This window comes from Amphiprion ocellaris, chromosome 18, assembly GCF_022539595.1.
Source record: "Amphiprion ocellaris isolate individual 3 ecotype Okinawa chromosome 18, ASM2253959v1, whole genome shotgun sequence".
Taxonomy (NCBI): Eukaryota; Metazoa; Chordata; class Actinopteri; family Pomacentridae; genus Amphiprion; species Amphiprion ocellaris.
This window is the reverse complement of record NC_072783.1, coordinates 21,102,789-21,112,476: the sequence shown is the minus strand read 5'-3', so window position 1 is coordinate 21,112,476 and position 9,688 is coordinate 21,102,789.

Sequence of the window (9,688 nt, the reverse complement as noted above, 5' to 3'; positions counted from 1 at the left end):
AGTATTTTGGGTGGAATATACCATTAAGCCTAATGTTCAAGGGTTTTTCTGGGAATATACCATTAAACCAACCTTTTAGGTAAATGTTGGGTAGAATATACCATCAGATAAAACTTTTAGGTCAACATTGGAAGATTTTAGAGTAGAATATTACTCCAAATCATCCTTTTGGTCTACATTTAAGGTGGAATACTCCTTTACACCAAGATTTTTTGCTCAAGGATTTTGCATGGAATACTCGGTTAAACCAACGTTTTAGGTGCATGTCCAAGGATTTTTGGTGGAATGTTCCTTTAAAGTGGATGTTTGAGGACCTTGTAGGTGGAATACTTCCTGAAACCAACCTTTTAGGTCAACATTCAAAGATTTAAGGTGTAATATTCCTTTAAACCAACCTAAATTTCATGTTTTGATCATTATCAAGTGAGAAACCTCAATCCAGACTCCTCATAATGACATTTGAGATTTATGCTGCTGTTATTTGTTTAGTCCAGACTAAATGACAGAAATCCACAACAGTAATTTTATTTCAGGACTCGGTTATTAAATGTCAAAACAATCCATGTGACTCTAAAAACTCAACAGCTTTACAAACTCTAAGATTAACCTCTCCACAAGGATCCAAAATAAGTTGGACTTCTACATGAGAGCTTTAATTATTCTTCATCTACTTCCTGGAAAGTTTGGTCAATAAGAAAAGACAAAAACTAATATTTTCAGTTGAACTAAAGACCGACTTTGTGATTTTTCTGCTCATGTTGTGTTGTTGTAAACTTACTCTTTCAAATAAATATCCTCCTAACCCTCTGGAAACCAGCGTTTGTCCTGTTTTTGTGTTGCTCCTCGGCGACCCTAGACAGCCGGGTCATGTTTTTTGAGCAACACACCATACTATGATGTTTTTACAATGAGGGTTCTACTATGGAACCAGTTTGACATGTTCAGGTGTTCTTTGTGTGAAAACTCAGAGATTCCAGGTATCAGAAGGTGGTTTTCAACTTTCTTTGTTAACTTTCTGCTTCAACTTTAAATTAAATTTCCTTCACTAACCCAGCCCTCTGGACTTCCAGTAAGCTGTGTTCCTATTGGCTGTCCAGGTGGCTGCTTGGTGTTATCAGGAACACCTGAGCAGCTCAGTCTCTTCCTGCTTTATTTAGCTGCAGACAAACATTTCCTCTGCTTCTCTTCACCACTGAACTGGGTTTGGCTCCGTTGCATTAGTTTGTTCTTTAGGCGTTGGCTTGCAGCTTCCAGCAGTAAAATCGTCTTTGATGTGTTTCCTGGTGTGTTTTAGGGCTTTGTACTGGATGGTTGTCTGGGTAAATGAGGTTCTTTAGCCACAGTTAGCACATGGTGCTAATGTGTGCAGTGATTAGTGGATTTGGTGCAGCTGAGTTGTGTCTTTATCTTGGCTGTAGTGAGTCTTTAGAGGTTTTTGGTCAGACACATTCTGTGTTCTTGTTTGAGAACCAGCGTTGGTTGTCCAGAAGGTAAGAGTTCCTGTCCTGATTCTCTGTTCTCAGAGGTTCTCTGGTAGGCTGCAGGAGACTTTAGCGTTTGGGTTGTGCTAGTTTGGTTTTTGTACGGTTTCATTTGGACGACTATCTTGAGGCCCCTCCATGTGGTTTAGTGAGGTTTTCTGGAACAGTTCTACAAAGCAACCTGCAGCAGAAGAGACTTTGAGAGTTTTTAGGAAGTTCTGGAGACCAGACTTTAGAGCAGCAGAAATATTTGTCAGCAGTTAGAGCAGGAGAAGGTGAGCTTCAGAGTAGAAATGAGACAGAAACCTTCTTGACCCGTGTGGTGAGGTCCTGTACCAAGAGTTTGAGCAGGTTGTGAAGAGTCTGTAGTTCTTTGGTCTGAAAGCACAAGAAGAGTCGACTCATTAAAGGAGGAAACGGGAGATATTGTTGGTTCTTCTGTCGCTCTGCAGTTTCCTTAGACCGAATATCAAGTTTATATTTTAAATGATTTCCCATGTGAGCCCAAGAAGACTTCAATAAACTCCCTCCATCCCCTGGACACAACAGATTTTATTACCATGTCAAATCTTTTTTTTAAAAAATGTTTTTGAGTTTAAATCATAGTTTTAGCATAGTTTTTTCTCTTTGCTTGTTTAGTTTTGTCATGTGTGAAAGGTGCTAAACAAATAAAGTTAAATTGATAAACTGAATAATTGACTAACTCATGATTGTGACAACAGAAGTATTTTCATTGTGATTTAAGAGTTTGTTTCACTTTTAAGGTTGGGATTAAAATCTTGACAGAAAAAAAATTAAGGAAATAAACTACATTTAAAAAAAGCAATTAAATCAAAGGAAAAAAAACATTTAATACAATAAAACTTTTAAAAAGAAAATTAAATATCAAATACAATTAAATGATATTAAATAGACAAAATATTTAATTAGATAATTAAAGATACAAAACATGTAATTATGAAATTAAAGTTTATTAAACAAAATATTAAACATTAAAGATGAAATATTTTAGATAATTAAACATTAAAAAATACAATTAAACAAGAAGAATATTAAACATTTAAAAAAAATACAAAACATTTAATTAGATTATTAAACCTTTAAAAAGATGAAACATTTAATTAAAAAAATAAATGTTTAATTAGAAAATTGAATCTTAAAGACAATAAAACTTTAAATAGGAATTAAACAGAAAATACAATGAAGCATTTAAAAAGAAAATTAAACATTAAAAGGTGGTAAAACATTTAAAAAGAAAAACCTTAAAGATTTAAACGAAAAATTAAACATTGGGAAAGAAAAGGAAATTTTTCAAACAAGCCGAATAAACATTTGAAAAAACAATTAAACATTAAAAAGACAAAACATTTGGAAATCAAATCAGACATTAGAAAAGAATAAAAGGTGAGAAACAAGCAAAACTAAACGTTTAAGAAGAATCAAACTAAAGACAAAACATTTGAAAAGACACCAGTTAGACTTTAGAAGATCAAATTAAACAGAAGAGACAATAAAACAATCAAAAAGAGCAAAAACAGTTAAAGGTCTTCAAGTGTTTTCTAGTCTGAAATGAAAACATCAAGTTGTTTCTTTGAACATTTCCTCTTTCTATGTTCTTGGTTTGATTGTGGACAGATTTACTAAGAACTCATTTAAGAAAACTGCTTTCCAGATAAAGTCTACTAGTAGTTGAAGGCATTGATCAAACTAATGTTACCTTCTGATCTCCACAAACTTTACTGTTCAGTGAAGAGAATCAAAGTTTGTTGAGGATTTCTAAAAAACTCACAGGTGAAGGTCTGAGAAGAACTCAGATGGATGGTCTAAATGTGAAATCAAGACTCATGGTCACAAGTTTTAAGGCTTCTGTTAACCAGAAAGTTCAAACTAACAGAGAAGTACTGAGAAACTTTTAAGATTTCATTCCTCAGACTGTCTAAAGTTTCAAACTAACAGAGAACTACTCAAGAAGTTTTAGGTTTTCAGCCCTCAGACTGTCTGAAGGTTCAAACTAACAGAGAACTACTCAGGAACTTAGAAGATATCAGCCCTTGGACTGTCTGAAAGTTAAATCTAACAGAGAAATACTGTGGGACTTAGAAAATTTCAGCCCTCAGACTGTGTGAAAGCTCAGGTCCTGAGGACTCGGGAGGTGTGGAGGCTTTGGAAAGTCTTGGAACTGAGGGTTCCACCCTCCAGCTCAAAGGCTGAAGTCTAACCTCCTGAGAAAAACGGTCGAGTCGAGACTCGAGTTAAAAAAAAACTCGAAAATGACAAAAAATAGATGATAAATGCGCAAAAAAAAGAATATTTAGTATCTAAGCGAGTAGCTCAGGGGGATAAGAGGAGAGACTAAAGAGTGGAGGGTTGCAGGTTCAAGACCCACCACCGGCCTTTTTCTTTCTTTGTCTTTGTCAGAATTTTGAGAAAACTTAAGAAGCGTCTGGTCTTGAACCAGCAACCTGCAGCTCCATAGGCAAATCCTTAACTCACTGAGCTACAGATAAGGTAAAAAGAAATAATTTCGTCGTCCCTTTGACATCATAATTCCTGAAGTGACCACATGGGTGGAGCCAAGGCGGAGTCTGGGTGGAGCCGGGGCGGAGAGTAGGCGGGGAGGTGGGGTGGCGGCCTTCCCCCCTCTACTCCCCCACCTCCCCCCACCACCCACCACACCTTCCCCCGCCCGACGAGTTCTTCGAGTCTCCACGAGTTCTTCGAGTCTCGACAGGTTTTCCTGAGTTTCTGGAGTTTCCACCAGGTCGGAGGCAGAACAAGTTGTCATGAAGAGGTGCTGAAGTCGGCCAGGATGGACTGACTTTTTACAGCGACTAGAAGGAAGACAACTAGAAGAGCAGGTCTTTAACCACCATCCATAAAATCCATGGAGTCAGGTCCAGAGAAATGAAGGGAGGTCAACTTTTATCAACCTCCATCCAGATGTTCAACTTGATATCTTTACTTTGAGATTTTTAGCACCACAAACCTTTAGTATCACACTTTATTATCATTTATTAGGACTTTAATGGAATCCACCAGCAGATTTACTTTTTGTTGACAAACTTTATTCTTGTCGTCGTGGGACTGCAGTATTTAAAACTCTTCCTTCTATTTGACCTCATGTTTATTAGTTTTAGTTTAGAAAGTTATTTTAGTTGCCCATTAGTCTCTTAAAAACCAAATAATAAATTGGATTAGTCAAGAAATTTTAATTTCTTACTTTGTCATATTTTAGATATGACAAAAAATATAAAAATAAAGTGTCTTGAGACAATTTGACCTGTAATTGGCGTTATATAAATAAAATTGAATTAAAATTGTATATATCTTGTAATGTTGGAGTAATTCAGCCATATATGTCTGAAAACACATTTTCTTTGTCCATTAATCTGTTGATTGTTTTCTCCAATAATTCATTTCTTCTTTTGGTTTATAAAATGTCAAACCCAAATATATTCAGTTTACTGTCATAAAAACCAAAAAGATTTACATTCATGATGCAGGAATCAGACAGTTTTTCACTTTTTAATCTTAGTTTAGCCAGAAAGATAGTTGATAATGTGTGAATTGTTGCAGCTTGTGAGCCGTAAAAGGTTTTAATCTTTGGGGCCGAGTGTCAAAAAACATTTAGAAACCAACATCAACAAAACACTCAACAAAGATTTGAACATCATTTGCATGACAATGTCAAATTAAAGGACATTTATTTCCAACGTAAATGTGTGATATTCATCCTCTGGAGCTTTCTCTTCACATCGTCTCCCACCTGGACTGGTTTGGTCGGGAGCATGTGCAACAAACATTTGAAAAACTGCACTTTAACATCAATGAATGACACTGAAGTTTAATCTCTACATAAATGAGACTGAGTCTGGATGTGCTGCTCTGTCATTAACCCCTAAGTTTAGGGAAAGTTAAAACAAAAGAGGACAGTTCAGATAAGACATGAGAATGAGCTTATTTTGAACAAACATCTCAGACTTTCTGAGCTTCAGCACCTATAGCAAGATATTTTAACAACAAGCAAATCAAGAGATCCAGAAGTTGGAGAGAGTTAGCTTTAGCTGAGCCAAAGAACATGTGGGACGCTAACCTAGCAAACATTTCAGACTTTTCTCTGTGAATTCTGAGAAATAATTTCCTATTTAATGACAGAGCTACACATCTTAACTCAGTCTCATTAAAACAGACTCTAATTCAGTGTCATCCATCCATATTAAAGTGCAGTTACCCAAAATGTTTGTTGCATGAGCTCCAACAAAACCTGTCCAGGTAGAAGGCCACTTTGACAAACAGGAAGTGGAAGATTCCAAGCAGATTTATAGAAGGGGGAACCGGACTGTACTAAGTGTGGTTGAGTATAGAGGGGTGTTTTGTGGGTTTTAAGGCTGATAATGATTATTAGTGAAACATTTAGAGTGTATTCATTTGGATATTCATTTGCAGTAAATGAAAGTATTTATAATCTTGGAGTTAAACTTACAAGAACACAAACTTTAACAGAAAACTTTGTTGATACGTTTTTGTTTTGTTTACAGATGTTAAGTTACAGGAGTTTTATTCATGACGTATAACCAATCAAATCACTCCAGAAGACAGAGCGACCACAGGTAGATCAAGGTTCAGAGCCAAAGTAGCGCCTTTTTAAAATTGATTTATTACCGTAAATCGGTAAAAAACAAAATACTGATAATCAGTAAACCAGTCAGCCCAGAATTACTACAATTCTACAATGTATGTCTCTTTCCTTTGACTTGTTATTTGTACAATATATGATGTATATGATGGCGTTTTTTCATCCCAAAGGCTATACTATGATGTTTTCTAAGAGACATACTCTGTTTGTTCTGGCTCTGGGCCGCTTCACTCCTCCTCTGTTGTTTTCTGGATTGTACTCAGCTGCATGCCTTCGTCCATCCGGCCTCCGTTGACTCGTCCCGCCTGCCGTCTCTGGAGCTGAAGCTGGATTGGAACAGACCAAAGTACAGTCCAATCCCGATGCCAGCTCAGACATGACTGAACATGCAGTCATGTCTGAGTTGTGTTGCAGTGTTTACATTTGTAGATCTGGCCTTGTAATGTGATTATTCAAGGCTAGCTGTAAATTTCTGTATATATTGTTTTATTTAATTTTGCTCTTTCATTTTTCTTCCTGTTCCTCTTTTTATAGTTTCTGTATTTTTTATTACCCTCTTCCATATCCCTAGTGTGACACCAACAGCTGAAACCAAATCCCTTGCATGTTGTGTACTTACTAAAGCCGATTCTGATCACTTTTCTGTCTTTGGTCTAGGCAAGAGGAAAAGGTGCAACAGAAAATTGGACCTTCCAAGCGTCCTTGTGGAGATGCAGGCTGAGAAGGAGCGGAACCATGCCCAGCATGATGAGAACATCTGGTTGCTCCTCAGCGAGGCAAGAGTGAATGAAGCGGCCTTGCAGCGGGAGGAGATGGCCCAGAATGCTGCCTTCAACCAGTCATTCCTGGCTGTGCTGGGGCAGCTGGGGCAGGTAGTGCTGGGTGTACTGGGGCAACTGGTGCAGGCAGTGGGCAGCCAGCGAGTCCACCTCCCAGAGACTTGAGATTTAGTTGTATATAGTTTTACTTTTAGCCCTCCACTGTAGGAGAGGCCCACCACAGTTTGTACTTTGCACATTGTAAATAGTTTTGATTTTGCTGCTGACTAATAAACTATTTTGTGACTTATGTGATTGCATCATAACTTTTCATTTTGTCTGTTAAGACACTGGTAGGAAAAGAGTCAACAATCTGAACCAAACAATTCTGTATTCCCTAATAATGCATTTATGTTTAATGGGATTTAACATGTTTTAACACAAACTCCTTTATGGTTCATAATTCCGTTGACTGAATTACACCAAAGCAATACTGATTTATCAAACTGGAATATTCTTAAAACAGCAGTTTTAATGTTTTGGTGTTTAATTTGTCATGTAATCTTGCTAACCTTCACAAATAAAACAATAGCACAGACACATCTGCAAAAGGTACAAAAGTTTATTGTCAGAATTGCATTAAAGAAAACAATAGCAGTCTGGGGACTGAAAAACGGAAGTATAGCGAGAAAAATAACTTAACTTTTGCATGACACGTAGTGCATCAGTGCATCCTGTACATCTCTGCCCTCCTCCTCTACACCTTGTGTCACTGCAGGCTCATGTGCTGCTGCTTCAGGTAAATCCCATGAAGTCTCACAAGAGAGCATCTGAAACACATACACAGCATACATATTTTAATACCTAATAGCGACAAACTGCAGCCATTACAGGGTCGTTCACAGGACTGATACACGATAGCTAGCGAACTAGCATTAGCTTACCCTCATATGTCGTCTCGTTCATATCCTCTTGTCTTCAGCTTGATACTGCTGCATCGCCTCCCAAACTCTCCTGTGTGTCTCCTGAGTGTTCCGACTCGCCACTCAAAGCTTTCTCCGACTCTTCTATTACTTTGAATCTGACAGAAAGCCACAGACTGAGCAGCAGGTGAACCATCGTCTCCGTTATGTTGCGTTTGTGTCGCACGCAAATGACGTTAAGGGACTTTCGGCTCGCTGCGCTATGACGACTCCACCCACGATGACGCTATATGGAAAAACAACTAAACCGAGACGAGCCGAGTCAGATACAATAGTGGCGAACCGTACCGCGCCGAGTAGATGCTTGTGAAATCGCGACTTTACAGTATCCATCCCGATAACCTCAATCTAATATCCTTAAGCTTTGAAATCCTCATTAAATCCTTCCAGATCCTTCCGTCTGTGTTTTATGTTCTTCGAGTTAATATCCCAGTGACAAAGACAGATGTAGCTCCCACAGAGTTGAGGCCAGTCTGAGATCTTCGCTGTGCTCTGAGCCCCAATATGCAGAGCCTTTTGTCTGCGTCCCTTCCCGTATTGTCATGCAAACCTCAAACAAAGCTTGTTGTCTTCACACAGGGAAGGAATGTCCACATCCACAGATCAGTAAGCTGAAAAAGGAAAGTCAACACATCGTTGAAGAGGAGACTGTGGAGAGCGAACACTTTCCACATTAGCTTCAAGTCTGCTGGGGGTAGAAGAACTGCAGACAAGCCCTCAGCGGGTTAATCATTTAAAGAATCTAAATGATTTAGTTAGTCCAGACCTGGAAGAGTTAAATCGGTTACTTTATGAAGGTCCAATATAGTTCAGCTACTCTAACATAAATCAGAAATCCTTGACAGTAAGGTTTCCAGAGCAACTGTATTCCAAAGTCACAAAGAGTATCATACTGACAAATGTTTAATTATTACCAAGCAACCCACAGTGGTTCTACTTACCACTTCAATGAGCATGAGTGATCCAGAGTGTCCTCCTGTTTAATGAAGGTACCCAAGTCCCAGAGGAATCTGGCCTGCTGGGAGACTCCCTGCATCTAATATTACACCTACAGTAACACATGACAGCGACCAGGTCACATATCTACATGATTATCTGATAAAGATGAAGACAATATTTTAATATGTATTACTTTATACATTTTGTTATTGATTACACGCTTAATTTTCCTGGTATGGCAGGTTAAATGGCTACATACAGTAGAGGTCAAAATTGTGACTCAAAGAGAATATTTATTCATGGCTGGGAGATATATTTTAAATTGTGGCTCAAAGGGGGAACAAAACAGGACCTCTAATCAGTTCAAATAGTTTCGAGGGCGTGTTACCTGATTCGGCCACTAGATGGAGCCACTGCAACATATTTGACCAGTGGTCCAACATGCAGAGACGGAATGCTGGATTTTTTCCCCTTCTATATATTTAGCTAACTAAAACAACGTGTCGGCTTTATGATGAACAATGTGAAAAGTGCAACTGTTGCTATCACAACTAGAGAAGGCCTGTAGTGGACCTCAGTCACAGCGGTCTCTATGGAACACGTGGACTCTCCTCCAGCTCTGCTTTTCCATCTCCTCTCTCACTCACAGATGGCAGCAGCAGCTCACCAGCTTCAGCCCACAATAATTACCCACCCGTGACACGCCCCACTTCCCCCCGTCCTCTCTAACGGGTCCTGGACTTCCTCGCTCAGTCCTGCCCTGTCTGCTCCATTGATGGGGCGGTAGGATGCCAAGGCACGACAATCTCCTGCAGACTTTTCTTTACATGACTTCACTGATTTAACCTCTTTTTTTTATTTAACCTGTTTGCTGCTGCCATGCTGCGGGTT